Source organism: Rhodnius prolixus, unplaced genomic scaffold (assembly GCF_049639745.1).
Source record: "Rhodnius prolixus isolate KJV_2025 unplaced genomic scaffold, Rpr scaffold_5, whole genome shotgun sequence".
In the NCBI taxonomy this organism is placed as follows: domain Eukaryota; kingdom Metazoa; phylum Arthropoda; class Insecta; order Hemiptera; family Reduviidae; genus Rhodnius; species Rhodnius prolixus.
Window position 1 is genome coordinate 322,728 of NW_027411624.1, and position 27,992 is coordinate 350,719.

Sequence of the window (27,992 nt, forward strand, 5' to 3'; positions counted from 1 at the left end):
TATTGATAAGGAATTTTGATCTCTTATACACTCTGTTTTTCTCAATTATAAACTATAGATATTTTGTGCCCAGATCTATAAATGTACAAGATAAAAAGGGTTCAAAATTTTTTGGGTCATGAAATTCTGTAAAATTATGGCCTTTCTATATCTCCCACTGTGAACCACGTATTCGTATGAAATTTTGTTCTCTTATACACTTTGTTTTTCTCAATTATAAACTATAGTTATTTGGTGCACAGATCTAAAAATGTAGAAGATATAGAGGGTTGAAAATTTTTTGGGTCACGAAATTCTGTAAAATTATGGCCGTTCTATAACTCCCACGGTGAGCCACGTATTGATACGGAATTTTGTTCTCTTATACACATTGTTTTTCTCAATTATAAACTAAAGTTATTTTGTGCACAGATCTATAAATGTACAAGATAAAAAGAGTTGAAAATTTTTTGGGTCATGAAATTCTGTAAAATTGTGGTCGTTCTATAACTCCCAATATGAACCACGTATCCGTATGAAATTTTGTTCTCTTGTACACTTTATTTTTCTCAAATATAAACTATAGTTATTTTGTGCATAGATTTATAAATGTAGAAGATATAAAGTGTTAAAAAAATTTTGGGTCATGAAATACTGTAAAATTATGGCCGTCCTATATTTCCCACTGTGAACCACGTATTCGTATGAAATTTTGTTCTCTTATACACTTTGTTTTTCTCAATTATAAACTATAGTTATTTGGTGCACAGATCTAAAAATGTAGAAGATAAAGAGAGTTGAAAATTTTTTGGGTCATGAAATTCTGTAAAATTATGGCCGTTCTATATCTCCCACTGTGAACCACGTATTGATACGGAATTTTGTTCAATTATACACATTGTTATTCTCAATTATAAACTATAGTTATTTTGTGCATAGATCTATAAATGTACAAGATAAAAAGGGTTGAAAATTTTTTGGGTCATGAAATTCTGTAAAATTATGGACGTTCTATATCACCCACTGTGAACCACGTATTCGTATGAAATTTTGTTCTCTTGTACACATTGTTTTTCTCAATTATAAACTATAATTATTTTGTGCACAGATCTATAATTGTACAAGATATAAAGGGTTAAAAAATTTTTGGGTCATAAAATTCTGTAAAATTATGGCCGTTCTATATTTACCACTGTGAACCACGTATTTGTATGAAATTTTGTTCTCTTGTACACTTTGTTTTTCTCAATTTTAAACTATAGTTATATTGTGCCCAGATCTATAAATGTACAAGATAAAAAGGGTTGAATATTTTTTGGGTTATGAAATTCTGTAAAATTATGGCCGTTCTATATCTGCAACTGTGAACCACGTATTTGTATGAAATTTTGTTCTTTGTACACTTTGTTTTTCTCAATTATAAACTATAGTTTTTGGGTCATGAAATTCTGTAAAATTAAGGACGTTCTATATCTCCCACTGTGAACCACGTATTCGTATGAAATTTTGTTCTCTTGTACACTTTGTTTTTCTCAATTATAAACTATAGTTATTTTGTGCCCAGATCTATAAATGTACAAGATAAAAAGGGTTGAAATTGTTTTGGGTCATGAAATTCTGTAAAATTATGGCCGTTCTATATCTCCCACTGTGAGCCACGTATTGATACGGAATTTTTTTCACTTATACACATTGTTTTTCTCAATTATAAACTATAGTTATTTTGTGCACAGATCTATAAATGTACAAGATAAAAAGGGTTGAAAATTTTTTGGGTCATGAAATTCTGTAAAATTATGGACGTTCTATATCTCCCACTGTGAACCACGTATTCGTATGAAATTTTGTTCTCTTGTACACATTGTTTTTCTCAATTATAAACTATAGTTATTTTGTGCACAGATCTATAATTGTACAAGATATAAAGGGTTAAAAATTTTTTGGGTCATAAAATTCTGTAAAATTATGGCCGTTCTATATCTACCACTGTGAACCACGTATTTGTATGAAATTTTGTTCTCTTGTACACTTTGTTTTTCTCAATTATAAACTATAGTTATTTTGTGCCCAGATCTATAAATGTACAAGATAAAAAGGGTTGAATATTTTTTGGGTTATGAAATTCTGTAAAATTATGTCCGTTCTATATCTGCAACTGTGAACCACGTATTTGTATGAAATTTTGTTCTTTGTACACTTTGTTTTTCTCAATTATAAACTATAGTTATTTTGTGCCCAGATCTATAAATGTACAAGATAAAAAAAGTTGAAAATTTTTTGGGTCATGAAATTCTGTAAAATTATGGACGTTCTATATCACCCACTGTGAACCACATATTCGTATGAAATTTTGTTCTCTTGTACACTTTGTTTTTCTCAATTATAAACTATAGTTATTTTGTGCATAGATTTATAAATATAGAAAATATAAAGGGTTAAAAAAATTTTGGGTCATGAAATACTGTAAAATTGTGGCCGTTCAATATCTCTCACTGTGAACCACGTATTGATATGGAATTTTGTTCTCTAATACACTTTGTTTTTCTCAATTATAAACTATAGATATTTTGTGCCCAGATCTATAAATGTACAAGATATAAAGGGATGATAATTTTTTATGTCATGAAATTCTGTAAAATAATAAACGTTCTATATCTGCCACTGTGAACCACGTATTTGTATGAAATTTGGTTCTCTTGTACACTTTGTTTTTCTCAATTATAAACTATAGTTATTTTGTGCCCAGATCTATAAATGTACAAGATAAAAAGGGTTGAAATTGTTTTGGGTCATGAAATTCTGTAAAATTATGGCCGTTCTATATCTCCCACTGTGAGCCACGTATTGATACGGAATTTTTTTCACTTATACACATTGTTTTTCTCAATTATAAACTATAGTTATTTTGTGCACAGATCTATAAATGTACAAGATAAAAAGGGTTGAAAATTTTTTGGGTCATGAAATTCTGTAAAATTATGGACGTTCTATATCTCCCACTGTGAACCACGTATTCGTATGAAATTTTGTTCTCTTGTACACATTGTTTTTCTCAATTATAAACTATAGTTATTTTGTGCACAGATCTATAATTGTACAAGATATAAAGGGTTAAAAATTTTTTGGGTCATAAAATTCTGTAAAATTGTGGCCGTTCTATATCTACCACTGTGAACCACGTATTTGTATGAAATTTTGTTCTCTTGTACACTTTGTTTTTCTCAATTATAAACTATAGTTATTTTGTGCCCAGATCTATAAATGTACAAGATAAAAAGGGTTGAATATTTTTTGGGTTATGAAATTCTGTAAAATTATGTCCGTTCTATATCTGCAACTGTGAACCACGTATTTGTATGAAATTTTGTTCTTTGTACACTTTGTTTTTCTCAATTATAAACTATACTTATTTTGTGCCCAGATCTATAAATGTACAAGATAAAAAAAGTTGAAAATTTTTTGGGTCATGAAATTCTGTAAAATGATGGACGTTCTATATCACCCACTGTGAACCACATATTCGTATGAAATTTTGTTCTCTTGTACACTTTGTTTTTCTCAATTATAAACTATAGTTATTTTGTGCATAGATTTATAAATATAGAAAATATAAAGGGTTAAAAATTTTTTGGGTCATGAAATACTGTAAAATTGTGGCCGTCCAATATCTCCCACTGTGAACCACGTATTGATAGGGAATTTTGATCTCTTATACACTCTGTTTTTCTCAATTATAAACTATAGATATTTTGTGCCCAGATCTATAAATGTACAAGATAAAAAGGGTTCAAAATTTTTTGGGTCATGAAATTCTGTAAAATTATGGCCGTTCTATATCTCCCACTGTGAACCACGTATTCGTATGAAATTTTGTTCTCTTATACACTTTGTTTTTCTCAATTATAAACTATAGTTATTTGGTGCACAGATCTAAAAATGTAGAAGATATAGAGGGTTGAAAATTTTTTGGGTCATGAAATTCTGTAAAATTATGGCCGTTCTATAACTCCCACGGTGAGCCACGTATTGATACGGAATTTTGTTCTCTAATACACTTTGTTTTTCTCAATTATAAACTATAGATATTTTGTGCACAGATCTATAAATGTACAAGATATAAAGGGATGATAATTTTTTATGTCATGAAATTCTGTAAAATTATAAACGTTCTATATCTCCCATTGTGTTCCACGTATTCGTATGAAATTTTGTTCTCTTGTACACTTTGTTTTTCTCAATTATAAACTATAGTTATTTTGTGCACAGATCTATAATTGTACAAGATATAAAAGGTTAAAAAATTTTTGGGTCATGAAATTCTGTAAAATTATGGCCGTCCTATATTTCCCACTGTGAACCACGTATTCGTATGAAATTTTGTTCTCTTATACACTTTGTTTTTCTCAATTATAAACTGTAGTTATTTGGTGCACAGATCTAAAAATGTAGAAGATAAAGAGAGTTGAAAATTTTTTGGGTCATGAAATTCTGTAAAATTATGGCCGTTCTATATCTCCCACTGTGAACCACGTATTGATACGGAATTTTGTTCACTTATACACATTGTTATTCTCAATTATAAACTATAGTTATTTTGTGCACAGATCTATAAATGTACAAGATAAAGAGAGTTGAAAATTTTTTGGGTCATGAAATTCTGTAAAATTATGGACGTTCTATATCACCCACTGTGAACCACGTATTCGTATGAAATTTTGTTCTCTTGTACACATTGTTTTTCTCAATTATAAACTATAATTATTTTGTGCACAGATCTATAATTGTACAATATATAAAGGGTTAAAAAATTTTTGGGTCATAAAATTCTGTAAAATTATGGCCGTTCTATATCTACCACTGTGAACCACGTATTTGTATGAAATTTTGTTCTCTTGTACACTTTGTTTTTCTCAATTTTAAACTATAGTTATTTTGTGCCCAGATCTATAAATGTACAAGATAAAATGGGTTGAATATTTTTTGGGTTATGAAATTCTGTAAAATTATGGCCGTTCTATATCTGCCACTGTGAACCACGTATTTGTATGAAATTTTGTTCTCTTGTACACTTTGTTTTTCTCAATTATAAACTATAGTTATTTTGTGCCCAGATCTATAAATGTACAAGATAAAAAGGGTTGAAAATTTTTTGGGTTCTGAAATTCTGTAAAATTATGGACGTTCTATATCTCCCACTGTGAACCACGTATTCGTATGAAATTTTGTTCTCTTGTACACTTTGTTTTTCTCAATTATAAACTATAGTTATTTTGTGCATAGATTTATAAATATAGAAAATATAAAGGGTTAAATATTTTTTGGGTCATGAAATACTGTAAAATTGTGGCCGTCCAATATCTCCCACTGTGAACCACGTATTGATAAGGAATTTTGATCTCTTATACACTTGGTTTTTCTCAATTATAAACTATAGATATTTTGTGCCCAGATCTATAAATGTACAAGATAAAAAAAGTTGAAAATTTTTTGGGTCATGAAATTCTGTAAAATTATGGACGTTCTATATCTCCCACTGTGAACCACGTATTCGTATGAAATTTTGTTCTCTTATACACTTTGTTTTTCTCAATTATAAACTATAGTTATTTGGTGCACAGATCTAAAAAGGTAGAAGATAAAAAGGGTTGAAAATTTTTTGGGTCATGAAATTCTGTAAAATTATGGCCGTTCTATATCTGCCACTGTGAACCACGTATTTGTATGAAATTTTGTTCTCTTGTACACTTTGTTTTTCTCAATTTTAAACTATAGTTATTTTGTGCCCAGATCTATAAATGTACAAGATAAAATGGGTTGAATATTTTTTGGGTCATGAAATTCTGTAAAATTATGGCCGTTCTATATCTCCCACTGTGAACCACGTATTCGTATGAAATTTTGTTCTCTTGTACACATTGTTTTTCTCAATTATAAACTATAATTATTTTGTGCACAGATCTATAATTGTACAAGATATAAAGGGTTAAAAAATTTTTGGGTCATAAAATTCTGTAAAATTATGGCCGTTCTATATCTACCACTGTGAACCACGTATTTGTATGAAATTTTGTTCTCTTGTACACTTTGTTTTTCTCAATTTTAAACTATAGTTATTTTGTGCCCAGATCTATAAATGTACAAGATAAAATGGGTTGAATATTTTTTGGGTTATGAAATTCTGTAAAATTATGGCCGTTCTATATCTGCCACTGTGAACCACGTATTTGTATGAAATTTTGTTCTCTTGTACACTTTGTTTTTCTCAATTATAAACTATAGTTATTTTGTGCCCAGATCTATAAATGTACAAGATAAAAAGGGTTGAAAATTTTTTGGGTTATGAAATTCTGTAAAATTATGGACGTTCTATATCTCCCACTGTGAACCACGTATTCGTATGAAATTTTGTTCTCTTGTACACTTTGTTTTTCTCAATTATAAACTATAGTTATTTTGTGCATAGATTTATAAATATAGAAAATATAAAGGGTTAAATATTTTTTGGGTCATGAAATACTGTAAAATTGTGGCCGTCCAATATCTCCCACTGTGAACCACGTATTGATAAGGAATTTTGATCTCTTATACACTTGGTTTTTCTCAATTATAAACTATAGATATTTTGTGCCCAGATCTATAAATGTACAAGATAAAAAAAGTAGAAAATTTTTTGGGTCATGAAATTCTGTAAAATTATGGACGTTCTATATCTCCCACTGTGAACCACGTATTCGTATGAAATTTTGTTCTCTTATACACTTTGTTTTTCTCAATTATAAACTATAGTTATTTGGTGCACAGATCTAAAAAGGTAGAAGATAAAAAGGGTTGAAAATTTTTTGGGTCATGAAATTCTGTAAAATTATGGCCGTTCTATATCTGCCACTGTGAACCACGTATTTGTATGAAATTTTGTTCTCTTGTACACTTTGTTTTTCTCAATTTTAAACTATAGTTATTTTGTGCCCAGATCTATAAATGTACAAGATAAAATGGGTTGAATATTTTTTGGGTTATGAAATTCTGTAAAATTATGGCCGTTCTATATCTGCCACTGTGAACCACGTATTTGTATGAAATTTTGTTCTCTTGTACACTTTGTTTTTCTCAATTATAAACTATAGTTATTTTGTGCCCAGATCTATAAATGTACAAGATAAAAAGGGTTGAAAATTTTTTGGGTTATGAAATTCTGTAAAATTATGGACGTTCTATATCTCCCACTGTGAACCACGTATTCGTATGAAATTTTGTTCTCTTGTACACTTTGTTTTTCTCAATTATAAACTATAGTTATTTTGTGCATAGATTTATAAATATAGAAAATATAAAGGGTTAAAAATTTTTTGGGTCATGAAATACTGTAAAATTGTGGCCGTCCAATATCTCCCACTGTGAACCACGTATTGATAAGGAATTTTGATCTCTTATACACTTTGTTTTTCTCAATTATAAACTATAGTTATTTTGTGCCCAGATCTATAAATGTACAAGATAAAAAGGGTTGAAAATTTTTTGGGTCATGAAATTCTGTAAAATTATGGACGTTCTATATCTCACACTGTGAACCACGTATTCGTATGAAATTTTGTTCTCTTGTACACTTTGTTTTTCTCAATTATAAACTATAGTTATTTTGTGCACAGATCTATAAATGTACAAGATAAAGAGAGTTGAAAATTTTTTGGGTCATGAAATTCTGTAAAATTATGGACGTTCTATATCACCCACTGTGAACCACGTATTCGTATGAAATTTTGTTCTCTTGTTCACATTGTTTTTCTCAATTATAAACTATAATTATTTTGTGCACAGATCTATAATTGTACAAGATATAAAGGGTTAAAAAATTTTTGGGTCATAAAATTCTGTAAAATTATGGCCGTTCTATATCTACCACTGTGAACCACGTATTTGTATGAAATTTTGTTCTCTTGTACACTTTGTTTTTCTCAATTTTAAACTATAGTTATTTTGTGCACAGATCTAAAAATGTAGAAGATATAGAGGGTTGAAAATTTTTTGGGTCATGAAATTTTGTAAAATTATGGCCGTTCTATAACTCCCACGGTAAGCCACGTATTGATACGGAATTTTGTTCTCTTATACACATTGTTTTTCTCAATTATAAACTAAAGTTATTTTGTGCACAGATCTATAAATGTACAAGATAAAAAGGGTTGAAAATTTTTTGGGTTCTGAAATTCTGTAAAATTATGGACGTTCTATATCTCCCACTGTGAACCACGTATTCGTATGAAATTTTGTTCTCTTGTACACTTTGTTTTTCTCAATTATAAACTATAGTTATTTTGTGCATAGATTTATAAATATAGAAAATATAAAGGGTTAAATATTTTTTGGGTCATGAAATACTGTAAAATTGTGGCCGTCCAATATCTCCCACTGTGAACCACGTATTGATAAGGAATTTTGATCTCTTATACACTTGGTTTTTCTCAATTATAAACTATAGATATTTTGTGCCCAGATCTATAAATGTACAAGATAAAAAAAGTTGAAAATTTTTTGGGTCATGAAATTCTGTAAAATTATGGACGTTCTATATCTCCCACTGTGAACCACGTATTCGTATGAAATTTTGTTCTCTTATACACTTTGTTTTTCTCAATTATAAACTATAGTTATTTGGTGCACAGATCTAAAAAGGTAGAAGATAAAAAGGGTTGAAAATTTTTTGGGTCATGAAATTCTGTAAAATTATGGCCGTTCTATATCTGCCACTGTGAACCACGTATTTGTATGAAATTTTGTTCTCTTGTACACTTTGTTTTTCTCAATTTTAAACTATAGTTATTTTGTGCCCAGATCTATAAATGTACAAGATAAAATGGGTTGAATATTTTTTGGGTCATGAAATTCTGTAAAATTATGGCCGTTCTATATCTCCCACTGTGAACCACGTATTCGTATGAAATTTTGTTCTCTTGTACACATTGTTTTTCTCAATTATAAACTATAATTATTTTGTGCACAGATCTATAATTGTACAAGATATAAAGGGTTAAAAAATTTTTGGGTCATAAAATTCTGTAAAATTATGGCCGTTCTATATCTACCACTGTGAACCACGTATTTGTATGAAATTTTGTTCTCTTGTACACTTTGTTTTTCTCAATTTTAAACTATAGTTATTTTGTGCCCAGATCTATAAATGTACAAGATAAAATGGGTTGAATATTTTTTGGGTTATGAAATTCTGTAAAATTATGGCCGTTCTATATCTGCCACTGTGAACCACGTATTTGTATGAAATTTTGTTCTCTTGTACACTTTGTTTTTCTCAATTATAAACTATAGTTATTTTGTGCCCAGATCTATAAATGTACAAGATAAAAAGGGTTGAAAATTTTTTGGGTTATGAAATTCTGTAAAATTATGGACGTTCTATATCTCCCACTGTGAACCACGTATTCGTATGAAATTTTGTTCTCTTGTACACTTTGTTTTTCTCAATTATAAACTATAGTTATTTTGTGCATAGATTTATAAATATAGAAAATATAAAGGGTTAAATATTTTTTGGGTCATGAAATACTGTAAAATTGTGGCCGTCCAATATCTCCCACTGTGAACCACGTATTGATAAGGAATTTTGATCTCTTATACACTTGGTTTTTCTCAATTATAAACTATAGATATTTTGTGCCCAGATCTATAAATGTACAAGATAAAAAAAGTTGAAAATTTTTTGGGTCATGAAATTCTGTAAAATTATGGACGTTCTATATCTCCCACTGTGAACCACGTATTCGTATGAAATTTTGTTCTCTTATACACTTTGTTTTTCTCAATTATAAACTATAGTTATTTGGTGCACAGATCTAAAAAGGTAGAAGATAAAAAGGGTTGAAAATTTTTTGGGTCATGAAATTCTGTAAAATTATGGCCGTTCTATATCTGCCACTTTGAACCACGTATTTGTATGAAATTTTGTTCTCTTGTACACTTTGTTTTTCTCAATTTTAAACTATAGTTATTTTGTGCCCAGATCTATAAATGTACAAGATAAAATGGGTTGAATATTTTTTGGGTTATGAAATTCTGTAAAATTATGGCCGTTCTATATCTGCCACTGTGAACCACGTATTTGTATGAAATTTTGTTCTCTTGTACACTTTGTTTTTCTCAATTATAAACTATAGTTATTTTGTGCCCAGATCTATAAATGTACAAGATAAAAAGGGTTGAAAATTTTTTGGGTTATGAAATTCTGTAAAATTATGGACGTTCTATATCTCCCACTGTGAACCACGTATTCGTATGAAATTTTGTTCTCTTGTACACTTTGTTTTTCTCAATTATAAACTATAGTTATTTTGTGCATAGATTTATAAATATAGAAAATATAAAGGGTTAAAAATTTTTTGGGTCATGAAATACTGTAAAATTGTGGCCGTCCAATATCTCCCACTGTGAACCACGTATTGATAAGGAATTTTGATCTCTTATACACTTTGTTTTTCTCAATTATAAACTATAGTTATTTTGTGCCCAGATCTATAAATGTACAAGATAAAAAGGGTTGAAAATTTTTTGGGTCATGAAATTCTGTAAAATTATGGACGTTCTATATCTCACACTGTGAACCACGTATTCGTATGAAATTTTGTTCTCTTGTACACTTTGTTTTTCTCAATTATAAACTATAGTTATTTTGTGCATAGATTTATAAATATAGAAAATATAAAGGGTTAAAAATTTTTTGGGTCATGAAATACTGTAAAATTGTGGCCGTCCAATATCTCCCACTGTGAACAACGTATTGATAAGGAATTTTGATCTCTTATACACTTTGTTTTTCTCAATTATAAACTATAGGTATTTTGTGCCCAGATTTATAAATATAGAAAATATAAAGGGTTAAAAATTTTTTGGGTCATGAAATTCTGTAAAATTATGGCCGTTCTATATCTCCCACTGTGAACCACGTATTCGTATGAAATTTTGTTCTCTTATACACTTTGTTTTTCTCAATTATAAACTATAGTTATTTGGTGCACAGATCTAAAAATGTAGAAGATATAGAGGGTTGAAAATTTTTTGGGTCATGAAATTTTGTAAAATTATGGCCGTTCTATAACTCCCACGGTAAGCCACGTATTGATACGGAATTTTGTTCTCTTATACACATTGTTTTTCTCAATTATAAACTAAAGTTATTTTGTGCACAGATCTATAAATGTACAAGATAAAAAGAGTTGAAAATTTTTTGGGTCATGAAATTCTTTAAAATTGTGGTCGTTCTATAACTCCCACTATGAACCACGTATCCGTATGAAATTTTGTTCTCTTGTACACCTTGTTTTTCTCAATTATAAACTATGTTATTTTGTGCATAGATTTATAAATGTAGAAGATATAAAGGGTTAAAAAAATTTTAGGTCATGAAATACTGTAAAATTGTGGCCGTTCAATATCTCCCACTGTGAACCACGTATTGATATGGAATTTTGTTCTCTTGTACACTTTGTTTTTCTCAATTATAAACTATAGTTATTTTGTGCCCAGATCTATAAATGTACAAGATAAAAAGGGTTGAAAATTTTTTGGGTCATGAAATTCTGTAAAATTATGGACGTTCTATATCTCCCACTGTGAACCACGTATTCGTATGAAATTTTGTTCTCTTGTACACATTGTTTTTCTCAATTATAAACTATAATTATTTTGTGCACAGATCTATAATTGTACAAGATATAAAGGGTTAAAAATTTTTTGGGTCATAAAATTCTGTAAAATTATGGCCGTTCTATATCTACCACTGTGACCCACGTATTTGTATGAAATTTTGTTCTCTTGTACACTTGTTTTTCTCAATTATAAACTATAGTTATTTAGTGCCCAGATCTATAAATGTACAAGATAAAAAGGGTTGAAAATTTTTTGGGTCATGAAATTCTGTAAAATTATGGCCGTCCTATATCTCCCACTGTGAGCCACGTATTCGTACGAAATTTTGTTCTCTTGTACACTTTGTTTTTCTCAATTATAAACTATAGTTATTTTGTGCACAGATCTATAATTGTACAAGATATAAAAGGTTAAAAAATTTTTGGGTCATGAAATTCTGTAAAATTATGGCCGTCCTATATTTCCCACTGTGAACCATGTATTCGTATGAAATTTTGTTCTCTTATACACTTTGTTTTTCTCAATTATAAACTATAGTTATTTAATGCACAGATCTAAAAATGTAGAAGATAAAGAGAGTTGAAAATTTTTTGGGTCATGAAATTCTGTAAAATGATGGCCGTTCTATATCTCCCACTGTGAACCACGTATTCGTATGAAATTTTGTTCTCTTGTACACATTGTTTTTCTCAATTATAAACTATAACTATTTTGTGCACAGATCTATAATTGTACAAGATATAAAGGGTTAAAAAATTTTTGGGTCATAAAATTCTGTAAAATTATGGCCGTTCTATATCTACCACTGTGAACCACGTATTTGTATGAAATTTTGTTCTTTTGTACACTTTGTTTTTCTCAATTTTAAACTATAGTTATTTTGTGCCCAGATCTATAAATGTACAAGATAAAATGGGTTGAATATTTTTTGGGTTATGAAATTCTGTAAAATTATGGCCGTTCTATATCTGCCACTGTGAACCACGTATTTGTATGAAATTTTGTTCTCTTGTACACTTTGTTTTTCTCAATTATAAACTATAGTTATTTTGTGCCCAGATCTATAAATGTACAAGATAAAAAGGGTTGAAAATTTTTTGGGTTATGAAATTCTGTAAAATTATGGACGTTCTATATCTCCCACTGTGAACCACGTATTCGTATGAAATTTTGTTCTCTTGTACACTTTGTTTTTCTCAATTATAAACTATAGTTATTTTGTGCATAGATTTATAAATATAGAAAATATAAAGGGTTAAATATTTTTTGGGTCATGAAATACTGTAAAATTGTGGCCGTCCAATATCTCCCACTGTGAACCACGTATTGATAAGGAATTTTGATCTCTTATACACTTGGTTTTTCTCAATTATAAACTATAGATATTTTGTGCCCAGATCTATAAATGTACAAGATAAAAAAAGTTGAAAATTTTTTGGGTCATGAAATTCTGTAAAATTATGGACGTTCTATATCTCCCACTGTGAACCACGTATTCGTATGAAATTTTGTTCTCTTATACACTTTGTTTTTCTCAATTATAAACTATAGTTATTTGGTGCACAGATCTAAAAAGGTAGAAGATAAAAAGGGTTGAAAATTTTTTGGGTCATGAAATTCTGTAAAATTATGGCCGTTCTATATCTGCCACTGTGAACCACGTATTTGTATGAAATTTTGTTCTCTTGTACACTTTGTTTTTCTCAATTTTAAACTATAGTTATTTTGTGCCCAGATCTATAAATGTACAAGATAAAATGGGTTGAATATTTTTTGGGTTATGAAATTCTGTAAAATTATGGCCGTTCTATATCTGCCACTGTGAACCACGTATTTGTATGAAATTTTGTTCTCTTGTACACTTTGTTTTTCTCAATTATAAACTATAGTTATTTTGTGCCCAGATCTATAAATGTACAAGATAAAAAGGGTTGAAAATTTTTTGGGTTATGAAATTCTGTAAAATTATGGACGTTCTATATCTCCCACTGTGAACCACGTATTCGTATGAAATTTTGTTCTCTTGTACACTTTGTTTTTCTCAATTATAAACTATAGTTATTTTGTGCATAGATTTATAAATATAGAAAATATAAAGGGTTAAAAATTTTTTGGGTCATGAAATACTGTAAAATTGTGGCCGTCCAATATCTCCCACTGTGAACCACGTATTGATAAGGAATTTTGATCTCTTATACACTTTGTTTTTCTCAATTATAAACTATAGTTATTTTGTGCCCAGATCTATAAATGTACAAGATAAAAAGGGTTGAAAATTTTTTGGGTCATGAAATTCTGTAAAATTATGGACGTTCTATATCTCACACTGTGAACCACGTATTCGTATGAAATTTTGTTCTCTTGTACACTTTGTTTTTCTCAATTATAAACTATAGTTATTTTGTGCATAGATTTATAAATATAGAAAATATAAAGGGTTAAAAATTTTTTGGGTCATGAAATACTGTAAAATTGTGGCCGTCCAATATCTCCCACTATGAACCACGTATTCGTATGAAATTTTGTTCTCTTATACACTTTGTTTTTCTCAATTATAAACTATAGTTATTTGGTGCACAGATCTAAAAATGTAGAAGATATAGAGGGTTGAAAATTTTTTGGGTCATGAAATTTTGTAAAATTATGGCCGTTCTATAACTCCCACGGTAAGCCACGTATTGATACGGAATTTTGTTCTCTTATACACATTGTTTTTCTCAATTATAAACTAAAGTTATTTTGTGCACAGATCTATAAATGTACAAGATAAAAAGAGTTGAAAATTTTTTGGGTCATGAAATTCTTTAAAATTGTGGTCGTTCTATAACTCCCACTATGAACCACGTATCCGTATGAAATTTTGTTCTCTTGTACACCTTGTTTTTCTCAATTATAAACTATAATTATTTTGTGCACAGATCTATAATTGTACAAGATATAAAGGGTTAAAAATTTTTTGGGTCATAAAATTCTGTAAAATTATGGCCGTTCTATATCTACCACTGTGACCCACGTATTTGTATGAAATTTTGTTCTCTTGTACACTTGTTTTTCTCAATTATAAACTATAGTTATTTAGTGCCCAGATCTATAAATGTACAAGATAAAAAGGGTTGAAAATTTTTTGGGTCATGAAATTCTGTAAAATTATGGCCGTTCTATATCTCCCACTGTGAGCCACGTATTCGTACGAAATTTTGTTCTCTTGTACACTTTGTTTTTCTCAATTATAAACTATAGTTATTTTGTGCACAGATCTATAATTGTACAAGATATAAAAGGTTAAAAAATTTTTGGGTCATGAAATTCTGTAAAATTATGGCCGTCCTATATTTCCCACTGTGAACCATGTATTCGTATGAAATTTTGTTCTCTTATACACTTTGTTTTTCTCAATTATAAACTATAGTTATTTAATGCACAGATCTAAAAATGTAGAAGATAAAGAGAGTTGAAAATTTTTTGGGTCATGAAATTCTGTAAAATGATGGCCGTTCTATATCTCCCACTGTGAACCACGTATTCGTATGAAATTTTGTTCTCTTGTACACATTGTTTTTCTCAATTATAAACTATAACTATTTTGTGCACAGATCTATAATTGTACAAGATATAAAGGGTTAAAAAATTTTTGGGTCATAAAATTCTGTAAAATTATGGCCGTTCTATATCTACCACTGTGAACCACGTATTTGTATGAAATTTTGTTCTTTTGTACACTTTGTTTTTCTCAATTTTAAACTATAGTTATTTTGTGCCCAGATCTATAAATGTACAAGATAAAATGGGTTGAATATTTTTTGGGTTATGAAATTCTGTAAAATTATGGCCGTTCTATATCTGCCACTGTGAACCACGTATTTGTATGAAATTTTGTTCTCTTGTACACTTTGTTTTTCTCAATTATAAACTATAGTTATTTTGTGCCCAGATCTATAAATGTACAAGATAAAAAGGGTTGAAAATTTTTTGGGTTATGAAATTCTGTAAAATTATGGACGTTCTATATCTCCCACTGTGAACCACGTATTCGTATGAAATTTTGTTCTCTTGTACACTTTGTTTTTCTCAATTATAAACTATAGTTATTTTGTGCATAGATTTATAAATATAGAAAATATAAAGGGTTAAATATTTTTTGGGTCATGAAATACTGTAAAATTGTGGCCGTCCAATATCTCCCACTGTGAACCACGTATTGATAAGGAATTTTGATCTCTTATACACTTGGTTTTTCTCAATTATAAACTATAGATATTTTGTGCCCAGATCTATAAATGTACAAGATAAAAAAAGTTGAAAATTTTTTGGGTCATGAAATTCTGTAAAATTATGGACGTTCTATATCTCCCACTGTGAACCACGTATTCGTATGAAATTTTGTTCTCTTATACACTTTGTTTTTCTCAATTATAAACTATAGTTATTTGGTTTACAGATCTAAAAAGGTAGAAGATAAAAAGGGTTGAAAATTTTTTGGGTCATGAAATTCTGTAAAATTATGGCCGTTCTATATCTGCCACTGTGAACCACGTATTTGTATGAAATTTTGTTCTCTTGTACACTTTGTTTTTCTCAATTTTAAACTATAGTTATTTTGTGCCCAGATCTATAAATGTACAAGATAAAATGGGTTGAATATTTTTTGGGTTATGAAATTCTGTAAAATTATGGCCGTTCTATATCTGCCACTGTGAACCACGTATTTGTATGAAATTTTGTTCTCTTGTACACTTTGTTTTTCTCAATTATAAACTATAGTTATTTTGTGCCCAGATCTATAAATGTACAAGATAAAAAGGGTTGAAAATTTTTTGGGTTATGAAATTCTGTAAAATTATGGACGTTCTATATCTCCCACTGTGAACCACGTATTCGTATGAAATTTTGTTCTCTTGTACACTTTGTTTTTCTCAATTATAAACTATAGTTATTTTGTGCATAGATTTATAAATATAGAAAATATAAAGGGTTAAAAATTTTTTGGGTCATGAAATACTGTAAAATTGTGGCCGTCCAATATCTCCCACTGTGAACCACGTATTGATAAGGAATTTTGATCTCTTATACACTTTGTTTTTCTCAATTATAAACTATAGTTATTTTGTGCCCAGATCTATAAATGTACAAGATAAAAAGGGTTGAAAATTTTTTAGGTCATGAAATTCTGTAAAATTATGGACGTTCTATATCTCACACTGTGAACCACGTATTCGTATGAAATTTTGTTCTCTTGTACACTTTGTTTTTCTCAATTATAAACTATAGTTATTTTGTGCATAGATTTATAAATATAGAAAATATAAAGGGTTAAAAATTTGTTGGGTCATGGAATACTGTAAAATTGTGGCCGTCCAATATCTCCCACTGTGAACAACGTATTGATAAGGAATTTTGATCTCTTATACACTTTGTTTTTCTCAATTATAAACTATAGGTATTTTGTGCCCAGATTTATAAATATAAAAAATATAAAGGGTTAAAAATTTTTTGGGTCATGAAATTCTGTAAAATTATGGCCGTTCTATATCTCCCACTGTGAACCACGTATTCGTATGAAATTTTGTTCTCTTATACACTTTGTTTTTCTCAATTATAAACTATAGTTATTTGGTGCACAGATCTAAAAATGTAGAAGATATAGAGGGTTGAAAATTTTTTGGGTGATGAAATTTTGTAAAATTATGGCCGTTCTATAACTCCACGGTGAGCCACGTATTGATACGGAATTTTGTTCTCTTATACACATTGTTTTTCTCAATTATAAACTAAAGTTATTTTGTGCACAGATCTATAAATGTACAAGATAAAAAGAGTTGAAAATTTTTTGGGTCATGAAATTCTTTAAAATTGTGGTCGTTCTATAACTCCCACTATGAACCACGTATCCGTATGAAATTTTGTTCTCTTGTACACTTTGTTTTTCTCAATTATAAACTATAGTTATTTTGTGCATAGATTTATAAATGTAGAAGATATAAAGGGTTAAAAAAATTTTGGGTCATGAAATACTGTAAAATTGTGGCCGTTCAATATCTCCCACTGTGAACCACGTATTGATATGGAATTTTGTTCTCTTGTACACTTTGTTTTTCTCAATTATAAACTATAGTTATTTTGTGCCCAGATCTATAAATGTACAAGATAAAAAGGGTTGAAAATTTTTTGGGTCATGAAATTCTGTAAAATTATGGACGTTCTATATCTCCCACTGTGAACCACGTATTCGTATGAAATTTTGTTCTCTTGTACACATTGTTTTTCTCAATTATAAACTATAATTATTTTGTGCACAGATCTATAATTGTACAAGATATAAAGGGTTAAAAATTTTTTGGGTCATAAAATTCTGTAAAATTATGGCCGTTCTATATCTACCACTGTGACCCACGTATTTGTATGAAATTTTGTTCTCTTGTACACTTGTTTTTCTCAATTATAAACTATAGTTATTTAGTGCCCAAATCTATAATTGTACTAGATAAAAAGGGTTGAAAATTTTTTGGGTCATGAAATTCTGTAAAATTATGGCCGTTCTATATCTCCCACTGTGAGCCACGTATTGATACGGAATTTTGTTCACTTATACACATTGTTTTTCTCCATTATAAACTATAGTTATTTTGTGCACAGATCTATAAATATACAAGATAAAAACGGTTGAAAATTTTTTGGGTCATGAAATTCTGTAAAATTATGGACGTTCTATATCTCCCACTGTGAACCACGTATTCGTATGAAATTTTGTTCTCTTGTACACATTGTTTTTCTCAATTATAAACTATAATTATTTTGTGCACAGATCTATAATTGTACAAGATATAAAGGGTTAAAAATTTTTTGGGTCATAAAATTCTGTAAAATTATGGCCGTTCTATATCTACCACTGTGAACCACGTATTTGTATGAAATTTTGTTCTCTTGTACACTTTGTTTTTCTCAATTATAAACTATAGTTATTTTGTGCCCAGATCTATAAATGTACAAGATAAAAAGGGTTGAATATTTTTTGGGGTATGAAATTCTGTAAAATTATGGCCGTTCTATATCTGCCACTGTGAACCACGTATTTGTATGAAATTTTGTTCTCTTGTACACTTTGTTTTTCTCAATTATAAACTATAGTTATTTTCTGCCCCGATCTATAAATGTAAAAGATAAAAAGGGTTGAAAATTTGTTGGGTAATGAAATTCTGTAAAATTATGGACGTTCTATATCTCCCACTGTGAACCACGTATTCGTATGAAATTTTGTTCTCTTGTACACTTTGTTTTTCTCAATTATAAACTATAGTTATTTTGTGCATAGATTTATATATATAGAAAATATAAAGGGTTAAAAATTTTTTGGGTCATGAAATACTGTAAAATTGTGGCCGTCCAATATCTCCCACTGTAACCACGTATTGATAAGGAATTTTGATCTCTTATACACATTGTTTTTCTCAATTATAAACTATAGATATTTTGTGCCCAGATCTATAAATGTACAAGATAAAAAGGGTTCAAAATTTTTTGGGTCATGAAATTCTGTAAAATTATGGCCGTTCTATATCTCCCACTGTGAACCACGTATTCGTATGAAATTTTGTTCTCTTATACACTTTGTTTTTCTCAATTATAAACTATAGTTATTTGGTGCACAGATCTAAAAATGTAGAAGATATAGAGGGTTGAAAATTTTTTGGGATCATGAAATTCTGTAAAATTATGGCCGTTCTATAACTCCCACGGTGAGCCACGTATTGATACGGAATTTGGTTCTCTTATACACATTGTTTTTCTCAATTATAAACTAAAGTTATTTTGTGCACAGATCTATAAATGTACAAGATAAAAAGAGTTGAAAATTTTTTGGGTCATGAAATTCTGTAAAATTATGGCCGTTCTATATCTGCCACTGTGAACCACGTATTTGTATGAAATTTTGTTCTGTTGTACACTTTGTTTTTCTCAATTATAATTTATAGTTTATATATTATAGTTTATAAACTATAGTTATTTGGTGCACAGATGTAAAAATGTAGAAGATATAGAGGATTGAAAATTTTTTGGGTCATGAAATTCTGTAAAATTATGGCCGATCTATAACTCCCACGGTGAGCCACGTATTGATACGGAATTTTGTTCTCTTATACACATTGTTTTTCTCAATCATAAACTATAGTTATTTTGTGCACAGATCTATAATTGTACAAGATAAAAAGGGTTAAAAATTTTTTGGGTCATGAAATTCTGTAAAATTATGGCCGTTCTATATCTACCACTGTGAACCACGTATTTGTATGAAATTTTGTTATCTTGTACACTTTGTTTTTCTCAATTATAAACTATAGTTATTTTGTGCACAGATCTATAAATGTACAAGATAAAAAGGGTTGAAAATTTTTTGGGTCATGAAATTCTGTAAATTTATGGACGTTCTATATCTCCCTCTGTGAACCACGTATTCGTATGAAATTTGGTTCTCTTGTACACATTGTTTTTCTCAATTATAAACTATAATTATTTTGTGCACAGATCTATAATTGTACAAGATATAAAGGGTTAAAAATTTTTTGTGTCATAAAATTCTGTAAAATTATGGCCGTTCTATATCTACCACTGTGAACCACGTATTTGTATGAAATTTTGTTCTCTTGTACACTTGTTTTTCTCAATTATAAACTATAGTTATTTAGTGCCCAGATCTATAAATGTACAAGATAAAAAGGGTTGAAAATTTTTTGGGTCATGATATTCTGTAAAATTATGGCCGTTCTATATCTCCCACTGTGAGCCACGTATTGATACGGAATTTTGTTCACTTATACACATTGTTTTTCTCAATTATAAACTATAGTTATTTTGTGCGCAGATCTACAAATATACAAGATAAAAAGGGTTGAATATTTTTTGGGTTATGAAATTCTGTAAAATTATGGCCGTTCTATATCTGCCACTGTGAACCACGTATTTGTATGAAATTTTGTTCTCTTGTACACTTTGTTTTTCTCAATTATAAACTATAGTTATTTTCTGCCCCGATCTATAAATGTACAAGATAAAAAGGGTTGAAAATTTGTTGGGTAATGAAATTCTGTAAAATTATGGACGTTCTATATCTCCCACTGTGAACCACGTATTCGTATGAAATTTTGTTCTCTTGTACACTTTGTTTTTCTCAATTATAAACTATAGTTATTTTGTGCATAGATTTATAAATATAGAAAATATAAAGAGTTAAAAATTTTTTTGGTCATGAAATACTGTAAAATTGTGGCCGTCCAATATCTCCCACTGTAACCACGTATTGATAAGGAATTTTGATCTCTTATACACATTGTTTTTCTCAATTATAAACTATAGATATTTTGTGCCCAGATCTATAAATGTACAAGATAAAAAGGGTTCAAAATTTTTTGGGTCATGAAATTCTGTAAAATTATGGCCGTTCTATATCTCCCACTGTGAACCACGTATTCGTATGAAATTTTGTTCTCTTATACACTTGGTTTTTCTCAATTATAAACTATAGTTATTTGGTGCACAGATCTAAAAATGTAGAAGATATAGAGGGTTGAAAATTTTTCGGGTCATGAAATTCTGTAAAATTATGGCCGTTCTATAACTCCCACGGTGAGCCACGTATTGATACGGAATTTTGTTCTCTTATACACATTGTTTTTCTCAATTATAAACTAAAGTTATTTTGTGCACAGATCTATAAATGTACAAGATAAAAAGAGTTGAAAATTTTTTGGGTCATGAAATTCTGTAAAATTATAGCCGTTCTATATCTGCCACTGTGAACCACGTATTTGTATGAAATTTTGTTCTCTTGTACACTTTGTTTTTCTCAATTATAATTTATAGTTTATATATTATAGTTTATATACTATAGTTATTTGGTGCACAGATCTAATAATGTAGAAGATATAGAGGATTGAAAATTTTTTGGGTCATGAAATTCTGTAAAATTATGGCCGATCTATAACTCCCACGGTGAGCCACGTATTGATACGGAATTTTGTTCTCTTATACACATTGTTTTTCTCAATCATAAACTATAGTTATTTTGTGCACAGATCTATAATTGTACAAGATATAAAGGGTTAAAAATTTTTTGGGTCATGAAATTCTGTAAAATTATGGCCGTTCTATATCTACCACTGTGAACCACGTATTTGTATGAAATTTTGTTCTCTTGTATACTTTGTTTTTCTCAATTATAAACTATAGTTATTTTGTGCCCAGATCTATAATTGTACAAGATAAAAAGGGTTGAAAATATTTTGGGTCATGAAATTCTGTAAAATTATGGCCGTTCTATATATGCCACTGTGAACCACCTATTTGTATGAAATTTTGTTCTCTTGTACACTTTGTTTTTCTCAATTATAAACTATAGTTATTTTGTGCCCAGATCTATAAATGTACAAGATAAAAAGGGTTGAAAATTTTTTGGGTCATGAAATTCTGTAAAATAATGGACGTTCTATATCTCCCACTGTGAACCACGTATTCGTATGAAATTTTGTTCTCTTGTACACTTTGTTTTTCTCAATTATAAACTATAGTTATTTTGTGCATAGATTTATAAATATAGAAAATATAAAGGGTTAAAAATTTTTTGGGTCATGAAATACTGTAAAATTGTGGCCGTCCAATATCTCCCACTGTGAACCACGTATTGATAAGGAATTTTGATCTCTTATACACTTTGTTTTTCTCAATTATAAACTATAGATATTTTGTGCCCAGATCTACAAATGTACAAGATAAAAGGGGTTCAAAATTTTTTTGGTCATGAAATTCTGTAAAATTATGGCCGTTCTATATCTCCCACTGTGAACCACGTATTCGTATGAAATTTTGTTCTCTTATACACTTTGTTTTTCTCAATTATAAACTATAGTTATTTGGTGCACAGATCTAAAAATGTAGAAGATATAGAGGGTTGAAAATTTTTTGGTTCATGAAATTCTGTAAAATTATGGCCGTTCTATAACTCCCACGGTGAGCCACGTATTGATACGGAATTTTGTTCTCTTATACACATTGTTTTTCTCAATTATAAACTAAAGTTATTTTGTGCACAGATCTATAAATGTACAAGATAAAAAGTGTTGAAAATTTTTTTAATCATGAAATTCTGTAAAATTATGGCCGTTCTATATCTGCCACTGTGAACCACGTATTTGTATGAAATTTTGTTCTCTTGTACACTTTGTTTTTCTCAATTATAATTTATAGTTTATATATTATAGTTTATAAACTATAGTTATTTGGTGCACAGATCTAAAAATGTAGAAGATATAGAGGGTTGAAAATTTTTTGGGTCATGAAATTCTGTAAAATTATGGTCGATCTATAACTCCCACGGTGAGCCACGTATTGATACGGAATTTTGTTCTCTTATACACATTGTTTTTCTCAATCATAAACTATAGTTATTTTGTGCACAGATCTATAATTGTACAAGATATAAAGGGTTAAAAATTTTTTGGGTCATGAAATTCTGTAAAATTATGGCTGTTCAATATCTCCCACTGTGACCCACGTATTGATATGGAATTTTGTTCTCTAATACACTTTGTTTTTCTCAATTATAAACTATAGTTATTTTGTGCCCAGATCTATAAATGTACAAGATAAAAAGGGTTGACAATTTTTTGGGTCATGAAATTCTGTAAAATTATGGACGTCCTATATTTCCCACTGTGAACCACGTATTCGTATGAAATTTTGTTCTCTTATACACTTTGTTTTTCTCAATTATAAACTATAGTTATTTGGTGCACTGATCTAAAAATGTAGAAGATAAAGAGAGTTGAAAATTTTTTGGGTCATGAAATTCTGTAAAATTATGGCCGTTCTATATCTCCCACTGTGAGCCACGTATTGATACGGAATTTTGTTCACTTATACACATTGTTTTTCTCAATTATAAACTATAGTTATTTTGTTCACAGATCTATAAATGTACATGATAAAAAGGGTTGAAAATTTTTTGGGTCATGAAATTCTGTAAAATTATGGACGTTCTATATCTCCCACTGTGAACCACGTATTCGTATGAAATTTTGTTCTCTTGTACACATTGTTTTTCTCAATTATAAACTATAGTTATTTTGTGCACAGATCTATAATTGTTCAAGATATAAAGGGTTAAAAATTTTTTGGTTCATAAAATTCTGTAAAATTATGGCCGTTCTATATCTACCACTGTGAACCACGTATTTGTATGAAATTTTGTTCTCTTGTACACTTTGTTTTTCTCAATTATAAACTATAGTTATTTTGTGCCCAGATCTATAAATGTACAAGATAAAAAAGGTTGAATATTTTTTGGGTTATGAAATTCTGTAAAATTATGGCCGTTCTATATCTGCCACTGTGAACCACGTATTTGTATGAAATTTTGTTCTCTTGTACACTTTGTTTTTCTCAATTATAAACTATAGTTATTTTGTGCCCAGATCTATAAATGTACAAGATAAAAAGGGTTGAAAATTTTTTGGGTCATGAAATTCTGTAAAATTATAGACGTTCTATATCTCCCACTGTGAACCACGTATTCGTATGAAATTTTGTTCTCTTGTACACTTTGTTTTTCTCAATTATAAACTATAGTTATTTTGTGCATAGATTTATAAATATAGAAAATATAAAGGGTTAAAAATTTTTTGGGTCATGAAATACTGTAAAATTGTGGCCGTCCAATATCTCCCACTGTGAACCACGTATTGATAAGGAATTTTGATCTCTTATACACTTTGTTTTTCTCAATTATAAACTATAGGTATTTTGTGCCCAGATCTATAAATGTACAAGATAAAAAGGGTTGAAAATTTTTTGGGTCATGAAATTCTGTAAAATTATGGCCGTTCTATATCTCCCACTGTGAACCACGTATTCGTATGAAATTTTGTTTTCTTATACACTTTGTTTTTCACAATTATAAACTATAGTTATTTGGTGCACAGATCTAAAAATGTAGAAGATATAGAGGGTTGAAAATTTTTTGGGTCATGAAATTCTGTAAAATTATGGCTATTCTATAACTCCCACGGTGAGCCACGTATTGATACGGAATTTTGTTCTCTTATACACATTGTTTTTCTCAATTATAAACTAAAGTTATTTTGTGCACAGATCTATAAATGTACAAGATAAAAAGAGTTGAAAATTTTTTGGGTCATGAAATTCTGTAAAATTATGGCCGTTCTATATCTGCCACTGTGAACCACGTATTTGTATGAAATTTTGTTGTCTTGTACACTTTGTTTTTCTCAATTATAATTTATAGTTTATATATTATAGTTTATAAACTATAGTTATTTGGTGCACAGATCTAAAAATGTAGAAGATATAGAGGGTTGAAAATGTTTTGGGTCATGAAATTCTGTAAAATTATGGCTGATCTATAACTCCCACGGTGAGCCACGTATTGATACGGAATTTTGTTATCTTATACACATTGTTTTTCTCAATCATAAACTATAGTTATTTTGTGCACAGATCTATAAATGTACAAGATAAAAAGGGTTGAAAATTTTTTGGGTCATGAAATGCTGTAAAATTATGGATGTTCTATATCTCCCACTGTGAACCACCTATTCGTATGAAATTTTGTTCTCTTGTACACTTTGTTTTTCTCAATTATAAACTATAGTTATTTTGTGCACAGATCTATAATTGTACATGATATAAAGGGTTAAAAATTTTTTGGGTGATGAAATTCTGTAAAATTATGGCCGTTCTATATCTGCCACTGTGAACCACGTATTTGTATGAAATTTTGTTCTCTTGTACACTTTGTTTTTCTCAATTATAAACTATAGTTATTTTATGCCCAGATCTATAAATGTACAAGATAAAAAGGTTTGAAAATTTTTTGGGTCTTGAAATTCTGTAAAATTATGGCCGTTCTATATCTCCCACTGTGAGCCACGTATTGATACGGAATTTTGTTCTCTTATACACATTGTTTTTCAAAATTATAAACTATAGTTATTTTGTGCACAGATCTATAAATGTACAAGATATAAAGGGTCAAAAAGTTTTTGGGTCATGAAATTCTGTAAAATTATAGCCGTTCTGTATCTCCCCCTGTAAACCACGTATTAGTATGGAATTTTTTTCTCTTATACACTTTGTTTTTCTCAATTATAAACTATAGTTATTTTGTGCCAAGATCTATAAATGTACAAGATAAAAAGGGTTGAAAATTTTTTGGGTCATGAAATTCTGTAAAATTATGGACGTTCTATATCTCCCACTGTGAACCACGTATTCGTATGAAATTTTGTTCTCTTGTACACTTTGTTTTTCTCAATTATAAACTATAGTTATTTTGTGCACAGATCTATAAATGTACAAGATAAAAAGGGTTGAAAATTTTTTGGGTCATGAAATTCTGTTAAATTATGGCCGTTCTATATCTGCCACTGTGAACCACGTATTTGTATGAAATTTTGTTCTCTTGTACGCTTTGTTTTTCTCAAGCATAAACTATAGTTATTTTGTGCACAGATTTATAAATGTAGTAGATATAAATGGTTGAAAATTTGTTGGGTCATGAAATTCTGTAAAATTTTGGCCGTTCTATATCTGCCACTGTGAACCAAGTATTTGTATGAAATTTTTTTCTCTTGTACACTTTGTTTTTCTCAATTATAAACTATAGTTATTTTGTGCATAGATTTATAAATGTAGAAGATATAAAGGGTTAAAAAAATTTTGGGTCATGAAATTCTGTAAAATTATGGCCGTTCTATATCTCCCACTGTGAACCACGTATTCGTATGAAATTTTGTTCTCTTGTACACTTTGTTTTTCTCAATTATAAACTATAGTTATTTTGTGCACAGATCTATAAATGTACAAGATATAAAGGGTTAAAAATTTTTTGGGTCATGAAATTCTGTAAAATTATAGCCATTTTATATCTCCCACTGTAAACCACGTATTGGTATGGAATTTTTTTCTCTTATACACATTGCCATTCTCAATTATAAACTATAGTTATTTTGTGCACAGATCTATAAATGTACAATATATAAAGGGTTAAAACTTTTTTGGGTCATGAAATTCTGTAAAATTATGGACGTTCTAAATTTCCCACTTTGAACCACGTATTCGTATGAAATTTTGTTCTGTTGTACACTTTGTTTTTCTCAATTATAAACTATAGATATTTTGTGCACAGATCTATAAATGTACAAGATATAAAGGGATGATAATTTTTTGTGTCATGATATTCTGTAAAATTATAAACGTTCTATATCTCCCATTGTGTTCCACGTATTCGTATGAAATATTGTTCTCTTGTACACTTTGTTTTTCTCAATTATAAACTATAGTTATTTTGTGCACAGATCTATAAATGTACAAGATATAAAGGGTCAAAAAGTTTTTGGGTCATGAAATTCTGTAAAATTATAGCTGTTCTGTATCTCCCCCTGTAAACCACGTATTAGTATGGAATTTTTTTCTCTTATACACTTTGTTTTTCTCAATTATAAACTATAGTTATTTTGTGCCAAGATCTATAAATGTACAAGATAAAAAGGGTTGAAAATTTTTTGGGTCATGAAATTCTGTAAAATTATGGACGTTCTATATCTCCCACTGTGAACCACGTATTCGTATGAAATTTTGTTCTCTTGTACACTTTGTTTTTCTCAATTATAAACTATAGTTATTTTGTGCACAGATCTATAAATGTACAAGATAAAAAGGGTTGAAAATTTTTTGGGTCATGAAATTCTGTTAAATTATGGCCGTTCTATATCTGCCACTGTGAACCACGTATTTGTATGAAATTTTGTTCTCTTGTACGCTTTGTTTTTCTCAATCATAAACTATAGTTATTTTGTGCACAGATTTATAAATGTAGTATATATAAATGGTTGAAAATTTTTTGGGTCATGAAATTCTGTAAAATTTTGGCCGTTCTATATCTGCCACTGTGAACCAAGTATTTGTATGAAATTTTTTTCTCTTGTACACTTTGTTTTTCTCAATTATAAACTATAGTTATTTTGTGCATAGATTTATAAATGTAGAAGATATAAAGGGTTAAAAAATTTTTGGGTCATGAACTTCTGTAAAATTATGGCCGTTCTATATCTCCCACTGTGAACCACGTATTCGTATGAAATTTTGTTCTCTTGTACACTTTGTTTTTCTCAATTATAAACTATAGTTATTTTGTGCACAGATCTATAAATGTACAAGATATAAAGGGTTAATAATTTTTTGGGTCATGAAATTCTGTAAAATTATAGCCATTTTATATCTCCCACTGTAAACCACGTATTGGTATGGAATTTCTTTCTCTTATACACATTGCCATTCTCAATTATAAACTA